Raw genomic sequence first — 22922 nt, 5'->3', positions numbered from 1 at the left:
TCCTTTTTTTGATTGTTGTTCAAGAACAGTTGTCTCCATTTTACCCCCACCTTCCCCCCCCCACCCACCCTCACCTCCCATCCTCAATCCAACCCCCCTCTTTGGTTTTGTCCATGGTTCCTTGATGACCCTTCCCCTCCTTTCCTTGATCTCTGTTCTGTTCCCCTCTGCCTTATTATAAAAACCTCTGCCTCCACTGCTGCTTTGAGATACGAGCCCCCATTTTCTAGGTTGCTGGCACCTGGAAATAAATGATTTCCCTTTATATCAGCACCTGCCTCTCAAGTCTTGGATTGCATAGCAGCAGGCAGCCGGACCTGTGTTTGGTTATAGTTTCTCCCACTAAGCCCTTTAACCATTTTTCCTGGTGCTTTTGGAAATCTCTGTTTTTCTGGCAATCAATTTTCTCTTCCATCTCAGCCTTTTTTCCTTCTTTAAAGAAACCTTCTACGGTTTTCATTAAACTGGTATTTGGACTTCTCCTGATGATACGACCTTTTGGGGACTGCTTAATGCTCTCTATGGCCGTTCCCCAATCTATAAAATCCCTAACATTTGATGACAACTGCCGTTTACCGTCCTCATGCTAATCACACTGATTCACGTGCTGACTCTCTTCCAATTTTTCAGGGACTTAAGAACTAACTCACTGTAGTCCTCTATATGATTATGGGTAGATTTCAGTGTGTCTGCAAATAATTTACTCAAGGCTAACACCTGTCATTCTTGTGGCCTCCTGTCTTTTAGTGGACATTCCTTCCTCTTCATATTAATAACCCACATATTTGGCTGAGCCTTAAACTCATTATCACCCAAAAGTAATTTTGAACAAGTTTTAACATCTGAAATTCTGGCCTCTTACATTTTTGCTTTTGCTATTACTCCACTTCAACTGAGCTTCTCTCTAGTTCATGTCAACTCCAGGGCTTTGATTTCTTGTTCATTTCCGAATACGTCAGTTCCAGCTGTACACGTTTTCCTCTACCAGGTTTGGACTCCTTGAATATCCACTTCAACTCTATTCTCATTTGCACCTTCACTGTTTTGATCATATCTCTTGCCCTTAGAATCATCAGCTTAGGCAAAATCAAACCACTTTCTTTCTCCTTCCAAGATGCTGATGGTTGGTAGCAAATATCACCTAAGCAGGACACTTAGCTCCACCTCAAATTGCCTAGGGCTGCGCAATTTGAGAAATTTGCTCAAATTTCTCAAATTTATTTCAAAGAAGAAATAATCCTTCTTCCTTATTTCCAATCCAATTCCTTCTTGCCATCCCTGTCCCCTTTTCTATGCATATATGACACAGTCTAATCTTTTCTGTTTTCTAGCGTCTACTCATTACTCACTTATTCATAGCTGATATCAACTTAATTTCCTAGATATAACTATTACAATGCCTTGTATGGCTCTGTGTTTACTCCCAGCTTTGCTTTCTTTTGTCATTTTTCCAAAATGAGTTACTTCTGATTTCCATCCTTCAAACATTGTCTTGGTAATTTTAATTAATCTTAATAAATAATAACTATTATGGTTAACAATTATCTAATCCTTGAATCTTTCTTTTTTCCCCTTGATTCTTCTCCTCAACATATAAATATTTGAAACACCATTTTGTTTGAAAAGAATGCATCTCATCATAATCTTTCTTTTTTCTCATAACATTTTCGCTTTTCTCTTCTTCTTGAATGTATGCTTTACATTTCCTACTGTTACCGAACAAATGGACCCGGGGGAGGTGTCCAGATGCTATTTCCGAAATGACACCCCTCTTCCCCAGGGTCCCTCAGTTGTAGGTCCTTTGCTCGCCGCCCTTGGAATTATGGCTCTGAATGGCAGAGTTTGGTGAAAAGGAAAGGAACTATTTATTCAAAAGTTATCCAGGTTTGATTAATGGCTAAATGTCGCCCTTAAACCTGAAAATCCCTTTAAAACAATCACCAGCACACACACCGTCCTGCCTTCCCCCCTTTGCCCAGTTAGGCCAGTCGGGCCTGTCAGGGGAATCATCCTTCAGAAGAAGAGCAGAAGTCCGGGGCTCGGCGAGGCAGGCCTCTCGCGGGTCTCAGCACCATCCACTGCATTGCCACGATCTCCAGCTCTTAATCCATAACCATGTGGCACCTTCTCCTGGCCCGCTAGCGAGAGTCCTTTCTCCCCTCTTTCTTCCCGCGTGGTCTTCACACTGTTCCCCAGAGGCAGTGTCCCTTTTCCTCTCCTGCAGGCCCCTGTCTCCCCTCTTCCTTCTCTAGTTACATTCCGCATTAAGTCTTTTAAACCTTCCTGATTAGCTTTGGTGATCTGCAAAATAACACTTTCGGCATATGAAGACTGAAGCTATCCTGTTATTGACATGCAAATTGACTCTCAATGGCCCTGCTCAAGGCTCCCATCCCCCATGGCAGCCTGCCCTGGGGTGGGGAGAATATATTTTTCTGGGACACCGCAATCTCCAGGCCCGATCACAAATACCCTTTAGGGGGGTCCCTGGGCCCTGGATGTACCCCGTTACACTACTGCCACTGAGAGAGAGAGAATACTCATAACAGAGTGCAGATTGGATGAATTGTTGGTGGTAGTTACTTTGGTTTTTTGTCATGCATTATTAAGTCTCCAGCAATCTGGCTTTCATTCTTATGTTGTTATTGCAACTAGACTCTTGGTAGTTTTCATTAATCTCCCAATTTTCAAACATGATGATAAGACAATCTTGTTTTGCTATTGCATGCTTGTTGTTCCTATCCTTACAACTTCATGTCTGAACATAACATATCATCACAGATGGCAAAGATAGAAAATGATTCTGTGTCTAATCAAGCAGAGAATAAATATTGCACTTGACTTTTCTGTGGTGGCCACTCTAAAATACCATTTTCTAAGGACAGATATCAGACATGGCCCCCAGAGAAACAGAACCAATACGAGACTATAATTTATGTATAAATTACATATATTATACACACACGTACATATATGACATATTATGAGGAATTGGCTCACATGATAATAGAGGCTGAAAAGTTTCACAATCCTCCTTCTGTAAGCTGGAGACTCAAGAGAGGCAAGGGTGTAAGTTCAGTTCAAGTGCAGAAGACTCACCTCTCTTCTCAAAAAAAAGAGTGAACAAATTCTTTTCTCCTCTGCCTTTTGTTCTATTCAGGCTTCAAGCAGATTGGATGAAGTCCCCCACCTTGGGGAGGGAAATCTGATTTACTCAGCCTACCAAGTAAAATGTTAATCTCATCCAGGAACACTCCACAGACATACCCAGGATAATAATATTTAACCAAGTTATCTGGTCATCCCATGGCACTAGTCAAGTTGATATTTAAAAGTAACCATCACAGAATAAAACAGACCCAGGCTCAAGTCCCTAGCTTTGTCACTCAATACCTGACTTCAGCAAGCTACTCTTAGCCTCAGTTTTCTCATCTGCAAAATGTTCATGACTTCCTTCCCCAGAGTGGCTGTAGATACAAAATTAGTGTGTAAAATGCCTTGTTCACAGAGTGGGCACTGAGCAGAAGTTGATTCCTTTTTTTATCTTCTGCTCTTACCTCGCCCTTAAAAAAAAGATTTGTTTCCCATCATAAGTCTTATCATATTTTATCCACTCTACTTTTTTAAGTAAACAATAAGTGACTAGTGAAGGGGGTTCTACCATTTCCCCTGAGATAATATTTCACGGATTAGGAGATGTCATTGCCATGGAATGTTTCCTGATCTTTGGCAGAAAGTAAATAGCTTCACAAGTTCCATATATAGAAAAATTATGATGAGCATGGTTTGTGACTTGATACTTTTTCATCAACCATGGAAAGAGAAAAGTTAGGTTTTATTTTAAAATTATTGTCTTGAATGATAATAGTTCAATTTTTTTTTTTTTTAGTAATTTCATTTTCTTTCTTTCCATCATGAGAATTAGCTTGTATTTTCCTAGGAGAATTTTAAATTCACATGCAAATTTTTAATCATTCTAAGTAATGTTTTAAAATGTCTCTTTGTCCTTATCTTTGGAGCACCCTCTAGAAAGTGTCTCATCTATTATTAACCCCTGGTTCATGATCTTCTACAAAGATCCTGATGTTTGTAGATCATAATGTCGTAATGCTTGACATTAGGAACATATTCTGACTAAGGACTGACAGAAGCCATTTCATTATATCATGGCATAAAGTAGTACGATTTTGATATTAAATTACATATTGACTATCATATCTTGATAAGTATTCACTATTTCCCTCACTAATCTAACTTACACTTTAAACTATTCTGACTTTATGGAGGTGTCCTTTCACTTTAAATAACAGAACCTTAATGGACAGCTTTCTGCTCTGTCAGTTTTAATGTAGTTTCACCATATTTTCCTTTCTTTGTATCCTAAGATAAAATCTGTCATGAACTTATGAGTAATCAAGCAAAGTGAAATGAGGTAATTATTTTGTGACTTTGATCAATGGAAATAAACACCCTGGATAATTCAAGCCCCATTTCCCACTTTTTCTTTAATAACATTTACTGAAAAGTCGCAGTGGGTTTTTAGGTAATTGTCTCAAACTTCCTCCATGTGCCTGAGTAAACACAGCTAATGGGCCTGTTTTACATAATGAAATGTTATGGAAAATTCAAAACATAAACCTGGCAAGGACTTTCAAAGGTCATCTGGAGCATCTCACTTCCTCTAGGCAGACTTCTTGTAAATCTTTCTGTAAAACAGAGTGTAGGTTAAGATTTGCAAATGACACATGGCTGAGGGATCTAGTAAATATGACAATATCCCATGAAATGAGAATGCTTAATCTGCACTAGAAAGATGAAATTAATAGGTATAAATAAATTTCGTATTGTATTCCCAGCCACCTCAAATATCAATTGCACATGTAGAAGCTGTGGAACAGGAGTGAAGAGAAATAACAAGGCAGAGGGAAGAGAGATGGTGGCTGGGATCAAATCTTGTACTTGGCCACGTTCCACATATTCACTGTTGTACCAGGTCTTGCATGAGTGGGGCAGCTGTTTGTGCTCCCAGTTTGGGGTAGATATAAGTGATCATCTACTGCTTTAGAGACAGTCCACTGGAGAGAATAAAGGTGCCGTATACTTAGCTTACATGTTCAAATGACACTATTTAAAGTAGTATGAACTGGAGAGCAGGCCTTTTCTTGTCTTTATTAAAATTTATTTAAAATTTTCCCCCCTTTTTGTTGAATTTATTGGGGGGTGACATTGGTTAAGAAAATTATACAGGTGTCAGGTGCACAACTCTACAACGCATCATCTGTACACTGCCTTGTGAGTTCACCACACCAAGTCAAATCTCCGTCCATCACCATTTATTTCTCCTAGACCCTCCTCCACCTCCCTCAAACCCAGCTATCACCACACTGTTGTCTGTGTTCATGAGTTTTTTTCTCTTTTTTTTTTCCTCAATGCTTTCACCACCCCCAGACCCTCCCACCCCAACAGCTGTTAGCCTGCTCATTATCTGTGAATCTTTCTATTTCATTTTGTTCATTAGAGTCCACATATGGTATGAAATCATATGGTATTTTTCTTTCTCTGACTGGCTTATTTCACTTAGCATAATGTTCTCCAGGTCCATCTATGCTGTCACAAAGGGTAAGAAATCCTTCTTTTTTATGGAATTAAAAAATTCCATTTTTTAAATGGAATTACACAATAGAATACTACTCAACCATAATGGAATACTACATTGTGTAATACTAATGCCACCACAGCTTTTTTATCCACTCATTTACTCATGGACACTTGGGCTGCTTTCAAATCTTGGCTATTGTAAATAATGCTGCAATGAGCACAGGGGTGCCTATAGGGCATCATCCTGATACACTAAGGCCTTTTCTTTAACTTCTTCTTTCTCCATATAAAAAAATCTCTCTGCTACAGAGAAGCAGAAGAGTTCAGAGACAAATAAGTTAGAACTAGGAGCACATGCAGACATGAGTGAGAGATTCCCCAAGGAATCCAAAGAATGGATAAAAAATTGGTGCCTTGACTGTCCTTTTGAAAACTGAGTATACCTGAGATTGTTTATTGTTTTTCTTATTGCTATCTTAACTGCAATCAAAGCAGTATCTGTCCCTCCTTCTCCACCTAACATTTGGGAAGAAGTTGTGAAATTATCTAAATCTACCCTTGATTATTATTCATTTGAATTATGTTGTTCTATTCACCCCACTCTGACTCTTGTGGGACAAGACCACTATTCATTTTACTCCTGATCATGTCCTAAATTAATGAATAACTCGGATCCTAGTTGCAACTATTTCTATGCTGCCACTTGTGTGAGGACATCTGTAAAACAGGAGTGATCATAGCCTTATCATCTACTTTTCTCTCTAACACCATTAAGTGACAGTTTATGGTTATATAAGACTTGGCTGAATGGCTGAGTTCAACAAGAGAATATTTTAGATCTTGTTTTCATATCTCCACAGATTAGCTTTGACCTATTTTCCTTGAGTCCTAGCCTCTTGCTCAGTAGAGAGCTTCAGCTGTCTTTCTATTGGCCTCCTCTGCTAATGTTGCCATCTGTTGCAGCCTCTCTGCGCAGGGTGTGAGCTCTGGCACAGTGGCCTTCATGTCCACCACAGAGACTTTGACAACCAAGTCTGACCTTACTAGACCCACAGAGACTCTACCTTTTCACACCATAGCCTCTACACAGCACCTCAATGCCGAAAGTGGGACCTGGCTTTCCAAAGTGGCCAGATACGCAAGAGGGAAGTGCAGAGGAGTTAATGCTACATAGAATGAACTGAACATGCACCAACATGGGGCAAGAGATTTGAAAGAATTATGTTGAAACTTTATACTTTCCTCATATCTGTGACCCTCTTTCCACCCCATCATGCTCAACATAAGATTTTTACTCCATACTTCATGGAAAAAGCTTGAGGAAGAATTTTCAAATTTTCAGACATCTGAGTACTCTCTTACTTTGTAGTATGCAATAAATAGGAGCTATATCATAAGAGAACTCCCTCAGTTTTCTATTACTAATTCTACAAACCCGGTTATACCTGGTCCCTTTTGCCCTATGTCCCCTTACATCTCATTGACCATAATTGAGACTCATGGCCACCTCCACTACAAGACAGGCTGGAAAATTGGACACTTGGACTGGCAAATGGGATTGTAATGATTGGTTTTAACAGAACAGTATTCATTGTCTGGGACTTGGTATATTGCCCCTCTGTAGAAAAATCAGAGATTTGTTATGAAGAAAACTTGTAGAGCTGTCCCTTTAGGTAACAACCAAGAGAGCATCTGTGGCTGAGGACTTGCATCCCTATTAACTTGTTTCTTTCTAGAAGAAAGACATAATTTCTCGGGAATTTGGAAAGTGGTTGCAGTTAGACCATAAAGCAATTTCTAGATGATAATGTAAGGAAATCTTTAACTTTTCCTCAATTTAGTGAATCCTTATAATGCAATATGTCTAGTTTTCCTTCCTTAACAACTAATCAGACCTAGGCATTGTGAAATTGTAACCCAGACTGTGGCAAAACCTCCATAATGATTTTCTCTGTATTCAAGGAACAATAATAGCTTGGGTCTATTTGAACACAGTTATTTATACCATTTTCCTCCAGCTTGATAAAAGTAAAGAAAATCAAGAAAAATCAAGAAAAAAATTTCTTGATTCAACCTAGCATGAATATTTTAATCTGAGATGGAACTGAGTACTTAACTACATATCTGAAATCTTGAATAATTCCTCAGGGGTAACCTTAGTAAAACTAGGCACTCTTTAAGTCCAATCTTCAAATGGGATCATGTTAAAAGGAGGGCCAAATTAATTTCAGAATCCTTGAATGGTAATGTCAGTCTTCAAGGTAGATATTTTAAGAGAGCAGGTAATATATTATGCAAAGTAACTCTCTTTTTAGACACCACCCCGCCACTGCCTTCTGTGTTCACATTCAAGTGAACCTGTAAACAAATCCCCTCTTTTTCCCTGGCCTACATTTATTTCTACATTTTCCACAAGTATGGACACAGTATTGCACTCAGGCATCCACTAGTGTTCAAAAGTCTTTCCCTCCTCCTAACAGTACTTTGTGCTCTTGCAAAACATAGTTCTCTATTTTGAGTGCAATTATGTTAATAGGCAACTCCCCTGAATTTTGACCAATAAATCTCTCTGCCTTGTTGCAGAAGCAAGACACTGATACCTGGTGCAGAGGTATAGTTGCACTTCAAGAGAACAGAGACACTCCGTGTGAATATCCTAAGGTGTCATATATATCTTCTCCACATAAGTTCAGGGAGCAGCTCATCCAGAATTCCAGTGGCTAACTCTTCCAAGGACAAATATAGAAGAGAGAGGTAGTTTTGTCCCACGATAGTCTCTGCTACTACATTTGATCTTACGGTTGCGATTAATACTTACTGTCTCACTCACCCATTACTCATTCTACATTTTTCTCACCCTCAGCTTGTCCTTGATGGCTTACCTAGTGGCATTGCTTAGACCCTACCTACCTCTGGGGCCTGAGCTTCTTGTCACTATGGCTTTCTCAAGTCAGGTTCGCTGTATTTGTCCACTTACATTCACGGTTGGGCAAAGAAGTATGTAGAGGCACCAGATGGATTATCTAGATTTCACACATATTCCTCGCTGAGATCACTATATAGCAGCAATTCTTTCTTCTCCTAATGAATGGCACCAGTTACCCCTACCAATCAAGACACTCCCTTGTGTACATGTGTACATATGTATACAAATATGAGTACATGTATATACATATGTATTAATATTATATTAGAATATATATTCTAACCAGATTTGCCGCCTCCTTTAATTGGTGAATTGGTAGCTTTCCAATTCACACTCAGTGACAGTTCTAACAATTGGACGCCCATCTTGTGTAAGGGGCTGTGTTCCACCTGCCATCAGGGTCCTGAATGTCAGCTCCCAAATCCCACATGGTTGCCTGTCTGTTGAACCACTACCAGGACCAATGGTCACAGATCGGGGATCTCTGGAAGAAGACACTGAAATGGAGTTCAAAAGGCATGTTGTTTATTAGGAATCAATACTTGTGAGGGAAAGGGGGAAGAAGCCATATGTGGCATAGTAAGAAGTTATATTGCAAGGTAAATCTGATGTAATCTCATCAACTGATAAGTGATCAGGGAGCACCCGAGTGAGTATAGCCCGTCATAGTGTACTATATTTAGGTCAAACTAGCTTTCCTTTATACCCTTACCTCACTCAGTTAGCAGCCTACCCTCCCTGCCCTCCACCCCGAATAGCATGACTTTAGGCTAGGAGGCTCTTCAGCTGTGGCCAACCAGGAAGGAGTTGACAGCTGAAGGGAAGGCTCACCACACTCCCTTCAGCTGGCTGGTCAGTTCTTTGAAAGGTGTCTGGGGCTGTGTGTCTGCTTCTATTGCAGCTGGGCTGGGCATAGACAATTTTCTGTTGGCAAGAAAGTAAAGGGAAATGTTTGAGGAAGATAGTGAAGATGGGAATTTTTTTTTCTTCACAACTTCAAAGTTCAAGACAATAAAAGGACCTGAGAAAAGTAATGGAGTGGAAATTTGAGTGAGGGAAAAAGAAGTCCAGAAACTTATGGGTATTAACACACAGGAGAAACTAGATAAACAGAGAGGGTTACAGTTGGGAAATTGATGAGGAAAATAAGAATGGAAGAATTGCCTGTCCCCACCATCTCTAACCCAACTGGCCTCCCTGAGTTAGCTTAGCTGCAGCCTTAAAAGGGAGGTGTGGCAGTTGGTGGTGGAGTTATACCTTCCCTTTCCTCCTGATTGGGAAAACTAAGAGGCAGCAAAGAGCAGCTGCAAATAAATCAATGATTGTTGGTCCTGCATGATATTTTAAACTCAGGGCTGGGTACTGTTTCTGTGTCCATATTTTAATCCTCTTAGCTGACTTAGAAAGACTTAAGTCTGAAACTTAACAGAGCCTGTCAGAGCTGATGGGATAATGTAGAAAAGGTTTGCCATTCTCACACACAAGATATGCCAGTTCTCTAGAGTTGTAATTTTAACACAGGGCTTAACATCTCACTTAGGTCAGCAACTAATTCATCTGAATTAAGAGGAATGAACAGGTGCACTTTTCTTTGTAGCAAAAATGTTAGTAATAAAACTGTTAGCATGCACTGTAAGCAGAAACTGAGACCATTTTAATATTTGCAATGAAGCTTATTCCCTGAAAAAGGGCTCTTTGCTTCTTTAAAATCATAGGGTATCAAATATCATATATACATATGTAATATATACTCCTAAAAGAAAAAAGAGCATACTGTTCTATAAATTTCCATTTTCAGATAACAATATATAATTTATGTCATCCTATGTCAATGACTATCTATCTAAATTATTACTTTTAATGATTTTGTCGTAATTCATTTAACAAAACCTCTGCATTTGAGTACTTATTATATTTTTTGATTTTTTATTTAAAAAAAAGTTTTTGGTGAATCTCTTAGTTTTTCTATGCCTAGGGACTTACACAATTATTTCTTTCCATTAAATTCCTAGATGTTGAGCAGCTGAGTCAAAAAGTCTAAACATATTTTAAGTTTTAAGTTACCGGATTGCTCTCCAGGAAAGCAATGTGAATTTATCTCTAAGAAAAGAACATGTAAGATATTAATGGCCTCACAAATACTGCATGTAATTGTTTATTCATCTTTATCAATCTTACAGTTGAAAATTACATATATACCTGTTTAAAGTGCTTTCTTTTATTACTAATGATGTTGGCTCTTTTGCCATGAGTTTATTGGAGATTTGTTTTCTTTTCTTTTTTTTTTTTTTTTGATGAGGTTGCCTCCTCACATTCTTAGTCCATTTCTCTCTGCATATGTTTGTCTTTTTTTTTTTAATAAAGCATTGCTATATCAAGGATATTTGTTCTTTGTCTTAGTTTATGTATATAATCATGTTTTCAACATTTTTATGTATGTTTATATTTTAGATCAACACTTTTTTTTGGTGACACTATTATAGATGTCCCCCCATTCTCCCCTTGCCCCTCCCTACCCAGACCCCACGTGCCCAATGCCAGCCTTCACAACATTGTTACCTGTGTCCATGGGCTATGCGCATATGCATATATGTTCTTTGGCTAATGACTTCCAGTCCTCCCCACCCCTCTTAGAATTTGAATTTTTCAAATTCAAACCAAAGATTCTATCTTGTTTCTAGCTGTGTCCTTATTTATGCTTAAAAAGACTTGCCACATCTTAACTATGTACTCAGCTCTATTTCCTTTGAGTATTTTTATCTTTGTCTTCTCATACTTAATAATGTTAATACATCTAAAATTTATTTTAGTACCAATGTCAAGAAGATATCTGAACATACTTGTTTTTCAGTTAAGGAGGCACTTGACACAGTAGCACTTTTTGAAGAATTTATTTCTCATTGATACATATTTGGTATGATTCTTGTCTTTGAATACTCTTACGTTAATCTGTCTCTATAGTCCACCTTTAGAATACTACTTATTTAATTAGTATAGCTATATGGTAGTTGAACACCTTAGCGAAAGAATGTTAATGCATTTTCTTTCATATTAAGTGTCATTATTTCACAAACATTTTGCAATTTTTAAAAAATTATAACTCAAGCTAGTTTAAGCAAAAATCTTAAGCTGGTGGAATCCGAGAAAGTTTTGGCATCTTTGCTTTGAGAAAAACATCAAGGCATCTAGGCCTTAATAACAAGGGAAACTGGAGAGAAATGCTGATAACTCTTTCCCTCCAATGCCTGGCTCTGCCTCGCTGGACTCAGCTGCCTCATTCTGTCGTTATTCTTATTCTCGTGGTGGGAAACAGGGCTGTTAGCGGCTCAAGGCTTTTAAGGCCTCTCACTTTTTATCTCTGGGTTATGGGAATTTTCTGACAAAGGACACTTAACTCAGCATAGGTTAGGCATCCACTGCTTTACATGATCCATGCAGGAAAGTACCTTTGATGATTGTAGTACTCTTGGCAGGAAATTTTGTAATGATTACTGGAATGCATTAGTAGGTTCCCAAATTATAAACAAACAGTTTTGAAGTTATGATAAAATTGTGTTTGGTGAATATTATAATACAGAAGAGGCAAAGTGATAATTGGTTCGCTGCTGGAAAAGTAGTTCTGCGTGAATGATTTAAATGTCTGTAACATGTGCTTAGTATTCATTATGAAGGGATGTTTTTGAACTGTGTGGATTTGGCTTGCAATCCAGCAACTTTTTATGACATTGGGCAGCCATGACCTGGCCCCATCAAGTAGGCATCCAGATTCTACTTGTAGTGGAAAAAACACTTCCCACATATAAAACTAGAAGATACAAGGAGAAAATAGGTAGTCCTTTTAATATTTCATGTATTATTAATTATAATAAGCAATAAAATTTACTTCTGTTTCAATTAACCCAAAGAGTGAGCATTAATCATGACTCCCATTTTACTACCCATTACAAGATTCCTTTACCTTCAACAAGCTCTTTTATGTAGCCCTCATAGCATTGATTCACAGTCTGGTTTTATCTTTTTGCTTCAGTTGTTGATCTCACTTCCTAACTTGTCAGCTTCATTAGATCACAAAAGAGAAGTTCCTAATTTTAAGCCCAATTTATCAGTTTTTCTTATATGGATTAAGCTTTTGTTGTCCTAAGAAATCTTTGACAATCCAAGATTACAAAATTTTTCTCCTATGTTTTCTTCTAGAAATTTTATAGTTTTAGGTTTTACATTTAAGTCTATGATCCCTTTTGAGTTAGCTTTGAAATGGTACTAGGTATGAATGTAAGTTAATTTTCTTAGGTATGCATTTTCAAATGTTGCTCATTTGTTGAAAAATCTGATTGCCTTTGCATCTTTGTCAAAAACCATTTGTTTATAAGAGTGTGGGTCAATTTCTGGATGTCTGTTCTGCTCCATTGATATATTTGTCTACTTTGGTGTCAATGCTATACTTAGATTACTGTGTCTTAGATTATCATAGCTTCATAATAAGTTGGAAATCAGATAGTACGAGCCCTCCAATTTTGTTCCTTTTCAAGTAGTTTTGGCTATATTATTTTTTTATATTAGTAAATGAGTTTTATAATGTTTTCCAAGTCCCAGCAAAAATATGACAAAAAATAAAAGGAAAATTTGTTGAGATTTTGATATGATTGTGAATTATAGATCAATTTGAGAGGAACTGATGTCTTAATGTCCAGACCTTTCACCCATGAATGAGATGTCTCTAATTATTTGGGGCTTCTTTACTTTCACCCAGCAATATATATAGTTGTGTGTGTGTGTGTGTGTGTGTGTGTATTTTTTTTTTTTAGTTTTCAGAGTCCAGGTGTTACGTGTTAATTTCTATGTATTTTTTACCTGCAACAATTATCATCAAAGAAAAATGTGGTCATGAAATGAATATCAAGACCCTAAGTTTTCTTCCATATTTCTATAAAAATATATTCTATTTGGTTAGAATGCCTGCTTTATTTTTTTGGAGGTATTTCTATTATTTTAAAAGTATTTCTGTAAATATGTCTTTATCCTAATATATTAACATATTTCTTATCCTTGATTTCTACAGCATTTCATACAGTCCATTTCTTATGAAGATCTCAACACGCTAAATACGTATTTTTTAATTGATCTTTATATCACATATTTAATGAAGTTAAATTCAAGAACCTGGCAGTTAAATAGTTAAACAGCTTTTCCAGCTTCACAGCCAGTCATCAACCAAGGCAAGTGTAGAAGTGTAATACCTGTGTCTTTGAATTATAGGGACCCTGATTATATTCCGGTAAATTAGCTTTGATTTTTTCTTTATTTTTTAAGGGCCATGAAATAGGCTTTAAACAATTTTCTATACACATATAGTTGGTATTTTAGAAAATACAACAAGATTTCTAAATATTGTATCAATACTTAAAGTATAATTGCCAAAAGGCACAGGAGCCAAACACAGATGTCTTTGTAGCCCAAATGCTGTAGCACTTGAAATCCATGTGCCCTGTTTGCATTCTATTACTGAAATGAATGAAGCACGTTTCTCTGTTTTGCAGTTCAAGCATTACAAAGCAAAAATTTTTTTCTCACTGATTCTCAGAGGTTATCACTTAAAAAACCTGTAATAATTACTATGTTACTTATCAAAGGGCAAAGCCCAAGGTTATAGCCCTGTGGACTAGTAGGTGGTTTGGAAGGGCTTGATGTAAGTTGGGTAATAACCCCAGATGTTTATTACAATGCTGTTTTTTTTTTCCAAAGAAGTAAGATAAATTTAAATGGATAACAACCAGTGGCTGATTAAACTAGGTAAATAACATACATTTCAACAAACATTTGTAACATTCAGTGTCTTCAAGATGTACAGTTTCAGGATTTAAACAGAGTTGGATATTGTGATGTGCCTCAAGTTTCCAATGTTATGCCATTATACATTTTGGTAAAGGTCAAATGCGCACCAGAAATTCTTCTTACTGTGTAAATTTTATGGTAAATACCATTTTAGTATGCAACATCTTTTGATGATTTTTAAGGTAATGTTAATTTCATCTTTAATGCAGAAAATGACTGTTACTACGAGTTGACTAAGCTTTTTGTTGTCAAAGGTTATTGCTATTTTTGAACCACCTTGGTATGCCAGTAAATGTTTTTCACTTCATTATCAGGCCCAGGCCTTTAAAATATCGCTTAATACAGGATGGAAATATTTGTCTACTTTTGGTTAGGATGTTTGTTAGCATGAATGATTGTGGGAAACCAAATGTAGTTGTTAAAAAAGGGTTTTCAATGATGAATAACAAGATCCCTCACAACTATAGGTACATGTATTTTTAATAGGTGCATTTATTTGATTACCATCAGCCATTTGTAGAACGTTCCAGTTACTTCCCATTAGACTTAAGAAAATAGTTATTAAGCCAAGACTTCTCAGACTTTCTGAGCAAGACTGAATTCTATTTAAATATGAATTTGAATTTATAAAATATTTTAAAAATAAAAAAATTATGTTTTCAACATTCAGCTTGTTTTGGAGTTAAGGACTGACTAACTTGGATGGATTTTATGCTGCTTTTTACAAAGTTAGAAATAAGTGGTTTAAATATATAGCAGAAACCTACCTCTAAAAGATCTAAATGACCTATTATTAAAGAAACTTTTTTATGTTTGTTTATGTATTTTTATTGTATTTTTCCATCACCACTTATCCCCCGTGTAGCCCCTCTCCCCTGCAACCACGGCCCTGTCTTCCTTGTGCGTGAGTCCTTTCTCCTTTTATTCGGTCCCTCTACCCCGAACCCCCCACCCCAGTAGCTGTCATCCTGCTATCTATGAGTCTAAAGAAACTTAATTTTAATAATTAGACATTGCAGTTGTTTCCATGTATACTTCAGAGTTCCTCTGAAAAACTAAATTCCAACATTTTTACTTTTCTAAAAACAGTGATGGACTTGTTCTAAGAGCTTTACTTGAGTTTCTTTCTAAATTGCTTTCAGGGCCAATGACTTGAATCACCGTGTTGTTCAGGTCGATAGTATATGATGATTTAACCCTCAAACTCCAGTGCTGTGTACTTTGGCTCAACTCCAACTTACCATGAAATATACATAGGGCATACTTTGTCTTTGCTGAAATCATGAAAACACTGCAATTTCAGATTATGTTCTACCTGCTCCCAAATAATGAACTGCCCTATCTATTGCCTTTACTCATGGTCATGAGCCTATAAAGTGTTCCCCATGGTTCCTTTAAAACTAAATTGGGAATGTGCCCTGTCAGTGAATATTCATGTTAATGTGTGGATTCGTGTGCTGTTGTTACATTCATTTTAGAAGTGGATTTTCACAGGAAACTAGCAATGTTTTGATGTGAAATTTAGCTCTAATTTCATGTTGATAATTCTTCCTGACTCTACTTTTTCTTTGAGCATGTAAAATTGAACACACAATTACTTATTTGTACTCAGGTTAATAAGCACAGTTTTAAGCAAGTAGCTTCCAGTGTAAGTAAAGCAGTCTCTTTTGTTAGCATTTGAAGCCAAACTACCTAAAAAGTAAAATTAAAATGAACTATGTTTTGAAGCACTTTTAAAAGAATGTGACAGCTACATTTACAACTACCTAGTTTAAACCAAAGGATTTGCTTTGCTGGAGGAGATTTGAGAGATAAGAACACATAAAGCATCAGTAGTAAATCAGTTTAACATAAATGAGGTTTCAAAATGTTTAATTCAGTTTAACTGACTTTTTTAGTCTACAGAACACCAAATAGTCAAATTATTTTATGATATTTCTCCAATGTGTTATTAGTGGGAACACTAGGGAATAAGAAATACTACTTTTGAAGTTTAGAAATTTAATTGACTATATTAGCAATTCAAAAAAAAGATGTATTTCTATTTTTTAAGTTTTAAGAGTTTATATGAACAAAAATAAAATTGAATTTGGCAACACCAAACCAGAAATGATTAGAAGTGTTCCTCAGATAGGTATTTGTGATATCTATTTTGAATTGTTTATGCATACTTAACAACATTTTCATAGCTATAATACTTAATATATTTTGGATGTTATATTTAAAAACTATTCTAAGATCATTTGTCATACAGAGATATTTGTGTGTGTATGGGTATGTACAAGATATAGAGTATATAACATAGATATCACATATCTTTTGATCATTTCAAAAATTAACTAAAAAACTTAGTTTTTAAATACATATTTTGATCACTACTATAGGACCATAAATAATAATCTATATATTTATATGTGTTTAGATACAAATAATATGTATGCTCTGTCTCAGAGGGTTTTCCTTTAAAATATATGTATAGAAAAACACAAAACTGACTTAAATTTGCTTCTAAGGAGTATCATATTTTAAAAAATAATGTAGCATAAACTATCATTTAATTTGTTGAATATATATTAAGTCCACTTTTCAAATGAGACACAGTAAGTTTGTATGGTTTCCTCATGACCTCTTATTCAACAACAAAAGGCTACCAGAGAGAACAAAGAAGAATAAAAGAATAAAGCTTCTGTTCAGTACTGTGGTTCTCAGTTACCAAATATCTGGGTGACCTTTTGATGCTCTGGAGTTCAGTATCCGAGTAGGGAGCTCTACTTCCTTGTGAAACAATCCAGCATCACTGAACTCACCCTTTATCTCTCTGATACTTGGGACTTTGGGCTTAGTACCAATGGTAGAATTAAATTTGTCAGGCTAGAAGCAATAGAGTCAGTCCTCACAGGCATCCCCCCAGTTAGGAATCACAGCCTTCCATCAGCCAAGAAAGTACTATCATTAATGCTAAAAGAGCAAAGATTTTCTGGAAAATAAATTCAAGGTTGTTAAATCCAAAAATAGATTTTAAAAAGAAGGGAAAAAAGCCATACAACTTGTTGACTCCAGGATTATTAGCAAAAATTTCATAAATCCTCCACAATAATGGTTTTTCAATAAATACTGTTAAAGGTTTTTGATTACTTTGCTGGTGCAATTTCAGTAGAATAAGGTAGTAAATGTTATACTGATAGCAGGGTATTAAGATACTTGGTGTGCAGACACTGGAAGTATTGGTTAAACCACTCATTTAGAAAATTTAAATGAAAAGCAAGGAAGAGAGAAGAAAAGCTAAAAAAGGCTGGAGATTTATTTAATGAGCACCTGCTAGATGTAGGAAAAATATAAATAGGGAAAATAGTAAAATAATTAGTATCTACTTTAAGATCGAAAATATTTTTGATAAGTTTGTACTTGTTTTTCATTAAGAATCAAGACAACTATTGGGGAGGAAATACATATTTAACAAAAATAATTTATTTATTCAAATTCATTTTTTGTTAGCACATAGAATAAGAATGTAAACTTCTTAGATTTTATTTCCCAGAATTGCCAATGTTTTTTGAGCCAGCAAATCGAAAGGTTATTCCTGGTATAATTAAAACCTTGCAAGAGAAAACTCAAGACCAAATAGTGTATGCACATATATACTTCACTACATTGCAATAGGTGCTATTGTTGCAAAAGCAATTTTTATGTAGACAAGAGTTTTCTTCTCCTTTATTCTTTCAGAGATTTTCCTCTGAGGCATTGCATCTCAGAGGCATTGAAAAGAGACTTAATTCTTTCTGTATTTTTATCTTTTCTTTTTTCCTTTTTCAGTACAACCACCAAATATTTATATTCTGAGCACTGGCTAGGTGCCAGGAAACAAGAGATGAATAAGACACAGTCCCTGCTATCAAGAGGTTTACCATGGAGTAAGAAAGATAGAATAAATAAATACAAGAGTTGTATTAAAAGTTTGGGGTTTTTTTAAAAAAAATGAAAGTATTACCTCTGGGGAGAAGGAAAGAAGCAGTCATGTGTAGGAGTATCTGACAAGTGTTCATAGATAAAGGGGTGATTATGATGATTATGAGCTTGTACTTGGAAAGTGTCCAAAGTGAGGCAGTGCTCCAGATGAAGGCAGCAACACAAGAAAAGTGAATAGACTTGAAATGATAGGTGCATGCAGGATGGTTTAAATTGGTTATTTTTTTCAATAATGTGACTGGAATGAAGATGTGGGTGTGGGAATAACAAAGAGAAAATCACCGAAGTGGTTGATGAAGGCAGTTTGGAAAAGCTTTGTCATTTTAGAAGTCTGGAGTCTGTTCTCAAGAGAATAGAAACTTATAGAAGGATTTCTTGTTTATATTGGTTATATCATTCTTGCAGCCATGTAGAATATGGTATGTAGCAACATCCACATAGAAGGAAGGAAGACTCTTTCCATATTCCAGGCAATGGTGAAGATCTAGACTAAAGGAGTAGCTCCAGCAATAGAGATAGAGGAATGAGCACAAGAGTGAAGATTATTTAAGGAAGTTATATCAACATCAACTGGATGGAAGGAAAAGGGGGCATCAAGAATAGTTTTTCTTGTGTCTAACAAAGTTTATGCTGGGATAGGGACTATGTGCCAATTTGAGAAAAAGGAATTCATTTCTTTGTATGTACGTTCATTCAATGAACATTTGGATAGCACCTGCACTGTGTCACCGTGGATATGAAAAGAAAATCAGCTGATCCATAGGCTTGACTTGAAAATTTCACAGCATGATGGAAGACCATATAGGAACTACTACAATATAATAATTTCCATAATAAGGATATGCATGAACTGCAGAGAACATAGGAGGAAGTAAATTCTGGAGGTCAGATTGAAAAATGAATAATTTGCCATGAACTGAGAAAGCCAGGCAGGAATAAATACATTTTATATTGACTATTTCAGACAAATAGGGGAATGTAGTATGTTGAAGGAAGGACAAATGATTCAGAATTACCTGGGGGAAAATGGTTAGAGATGAAACCATTAAAGTAGGAAGGGGCCACATGATGGAGGGCCCTTTAAGACAAAATGACATGATCGGAATTGCATATGCAGAGAAAAGAAAAGGAACTGATGTTAGTCAAGCATGTGCTGGCTTTCTGATGAGGGCTTTAGGTATAGTATCTCAGAATATGCAGTGAAAGAGCACAATTTTGAAACTAAACAAACTCGAGGTCAGATCTTAGACCTTGTTCATTTTTAGAGTTGGAACAACTACTTAAATTCTAACATATATCATCTTCGTAATGTCTAACTTGTAACTTAATATGATTATTATAAGGACAAGATGACAGCTATAAAGTGTAATTATATTTTTTACTACTAATAAACACTATTACAGCTGAAATTCAGAGCCATGTTTGATTCCAAAGTTGATTCATATGGCATAAGCCTTAATCTATCAGAATGTTGCAGCCCCATGGACTATATGGCTTAGCAGTGGCTATATAACTTATTCTGAGTCCACCAAAGTTAACTCTGAAAACTATATGGGAGATATGATCAAACCTTTTTTTCTACTAGATTTATAGCAGTGCGAATGTGAGTCTAGAGATCCTTGTCATTTTTACCACCACAAAGCATGAGCTGGCCAAGGAGTAAAGCTAAAGTAGAAGGAGGCAGAGTCAGAAATGTGACAAGTAAGTCCTGGTTCACCTGTACCTGAAGTTAGCTCTACAAACTTTTTAGGTAAATGAGCTGAATAAAAATAATCACCATAAATACAAATAATTTTTTTAAACCCAGCTTGAATTGACTTCTCAATCACTTTTATCCCAGAGTACTGACTAATAAAATTGGAATTAGCAATATAGAAGCTCACTTTAGAATAGCAATAATGTAGGGATGGAGGGATGGTAATCAATAAGGGAAAGACTGACTATTACAAAGTAGAGACAGTTTGTACAGATTGCTTGTTCTAGAAACTGAAGTATTATAAAAAAAAAGTTAAAAAGGAGAAGGTGCTAGACTGGAGACAAAGGTGAAAAAGTATTGATTGTTAAAATGGAAGAGACTCAAGTCAGTTTACAGGTTAAGGGAAAAGTGCCCGGTGAGAGGGAAAGGTTGACACTACTGAGCAGAGTGGGGATAATTGATGGATTAAAGTTCAGGCAGAGGTGAATGTGAGGAATATTTCTGTTGCCATGAAACCTCTATTAAGGCCTACAGTGTGCTCAGATGGTAAATATGACTAAAAATGGTCAATTTTTTTAATTTTAAAATTTTCTTCTTTTCCACTGGAACCACCATCTTCCAGTAATTTATCCAAATGACTAAGAAAAAGAGAGGAAGGCACCACTATCTGTTCTCTAGGCCTTTTAGAAAATATGGAGTTTTTCCTTTGGCCACATACCTGCCAGTCTACAAGAAAGGTGACGTTGTAAACATCGCAGGAATGGGCAGTGTCCACAAAGGAAAGCCCCACAGATGTTACCATGGCAAACCTGGAAGAGTCTGCAATATCACCTGGCATGCAATGGGCATTGTTGTAAACAAATGAGTTAAGGACAAGATTCTTGCCAGGAGAATTAATGTACATACCGAGCATGTTAAGCTCTCTTTAAGAGCCGAGATAGTTTCTTGAAACATATGAAGGCAAATGATAAGAAAAAGAAAGGTGCCAAAGAGAAAGGTGCCTGGGTTCAGTTGAAGCGCCAGCCTGCTCCACCCAGAGAGGCACACTTCGCGAGAGCCAATGGGAAGGATCCTGAGCTGCTGGAACCCATTCCTTATAAATTCATGGCAATATAGGTATAAAAATTAGAAGGCCTCTGTACTGTTAAAATAAAGATTAAAAAAAAAGTTCTTTATTTTTCCAGCATATGTTATATTTTTAATGTCTCCTCTAATTTCTCCCACTATTCGGAATCATATGAAGTCACACAACACCCTACTTTTCCACCAAAATAAACACATAAAGAAACAGAACTAAACTAGAACTCCCTAGTCAAACTAGTAGAGCTTTTCATGGCCAAAGAATACCCCAGGATAATGGAAGACATATCAGCATTGTCTTCTAGGTTTTGAAGATCCCGTTCTACTTTTTTGGCCTGCGATTTTACACAGCCAGCGCACAAAAACAATGGGAAAGAGGATTACGTCAAATGTATGAAAGAAATGGCAAGAATCCAGTGGGAAAGACGTTCCCTCCACATTTGGCAGGGGAAGTGCAGGGAGGCGGAGGCTTTGTGAAGTGATGAGTCACACTTGAACGGAGGCTCTGGAAGGAATTAGTTCAAGAGAAGGCTGGAGAGCTCCCTGAAATATATGCGTGCCTCGGGCCATTAGCAATATGTGAGTGATCACAGCCAGACAAAGGAAACCCTGAGATCCCCAGTTTTTCCTTCTGAAAGCAGCAGAGGAAAATTCTCCATAGCTTGGTAGAAAAACCATAGCCCTCCTCTGTTCTAGTGAGAAAATATTTCATGAGTACCACTTTTTAGAAAATCGTATTTGGCCCCAAAGATTTTAAGTATGATAACTAGATAAAGAAAGCCATGACTCTGGAGGAAAAATTGATTGGCTCAAAGGTCATTGGACCACAAAGACAGGGCAAGAGATGGATGAGAGAAAAAATCTCTTTAACTCTGAATCTATAAAAAAAAAAAATCAACAACAAAAAACAAGTAATCATTTGGCTGGCTGCAAATGACTAGTGTACAGACAAACCCCTAAAATAACCAGGCAAAGAACAAAACCAAATTTAAATATCAAACTTACCTATTGAAAAATATCAAATGCCATATGTCAGGAATCAAAAGTTCCCAATTTTTGTGGTAGTAAACTGCTTTTGCAATATTAAAAATATTTCTATTTGCCTATCAGTCTGTCTATCTATCTGTCATGAGCAGGGAAGCATCCCCCAAAAGGCCTGGTTTATTAGGGGAGACTTCCCTAGTCACTCGCAAGTTACACACAGAGAGGGGGACTTACTCAACAGAAGCAAGCAGGTCAAGGGTCCAGTGGGCTGTGCCAGTCACTGGGAGCATCTGTAGGTGAAGTGGAGGGAGTCAGTCTCAAGCCAGGTGGCTACAGTAGCAGCACAGGTCTGGTGGAGTGGAAGTCTGGCAGGGCTCCAAGCATGACCCATGGTACAGCCAAGCTCCAGTTTTAGGTGGTCCCGTTCATATTGGTGTCCAGATGGAGTCCTTATCCAAGTGTGCAGACTTGTGATTTTGGGCATTCTGGATCCTCCTAAGGGTATTCTCATTATATCTCATTACCTCAGTCCTGACAAAGCATTTGACATAACTGCCTTGGCTGACAGTGACTTCATATTGGATTGTCAAAAGTACCCCAAAATCCCTCTCTGCTCTTGCTCTATTATCTGTCTATCGATCGATCGATCTATCTATCTATCTACCTACCTATCATCTGTCTATCCATCTATCATCTGTCAGTTATGTTTCTGATCCTATTTGTGGTACTGTTTCATGGTAATCATATAACTCATAAGAGCACCAGTAAAATTTTAGTTTTACAACAATAAATTACATTTTGAGCACGTGATCTAGAACAGTATGACTCTTTGTTATACTC

General features: G+C 36.7%; 1 pseudogene; it reads left to right on the top strand.

Moving 5' to 3' along the window:
- Window positions 1-20652: 20652 nt before the first annotated feature.
- Window positions 20653-21134, top strand: LOC129084592 (60S ribosomal protein L21-like; annotated as a pseudogene).
- Window positions 21135-22922: the final 1788 nt, after the last annotated feature.

This window comes from Pteronotus mesoamericanus, unplaced genomic scaffold (assembly GCF_021234165.1).
Source record: "Pteronotus mesoamericanus isolate MK-2021 breed Mesoamerican mustached bat unplaced genomic scaffold, CSHL_Meso_final scaffold_21, whole genome shotgun sequence".
Classification (NCBI taxonomy): domain Eukaryota; kingdom Metazoa; phylum Chordata; class Mammalia; order Chiroptera; family Mormoopidae; genus Pteronotus; species Pteronotus mesoamericanus.
Note: the sequence above shows the minus strand (reverse complement) of the source record. Positions and strands in the feature narration are given on the sequence as shown.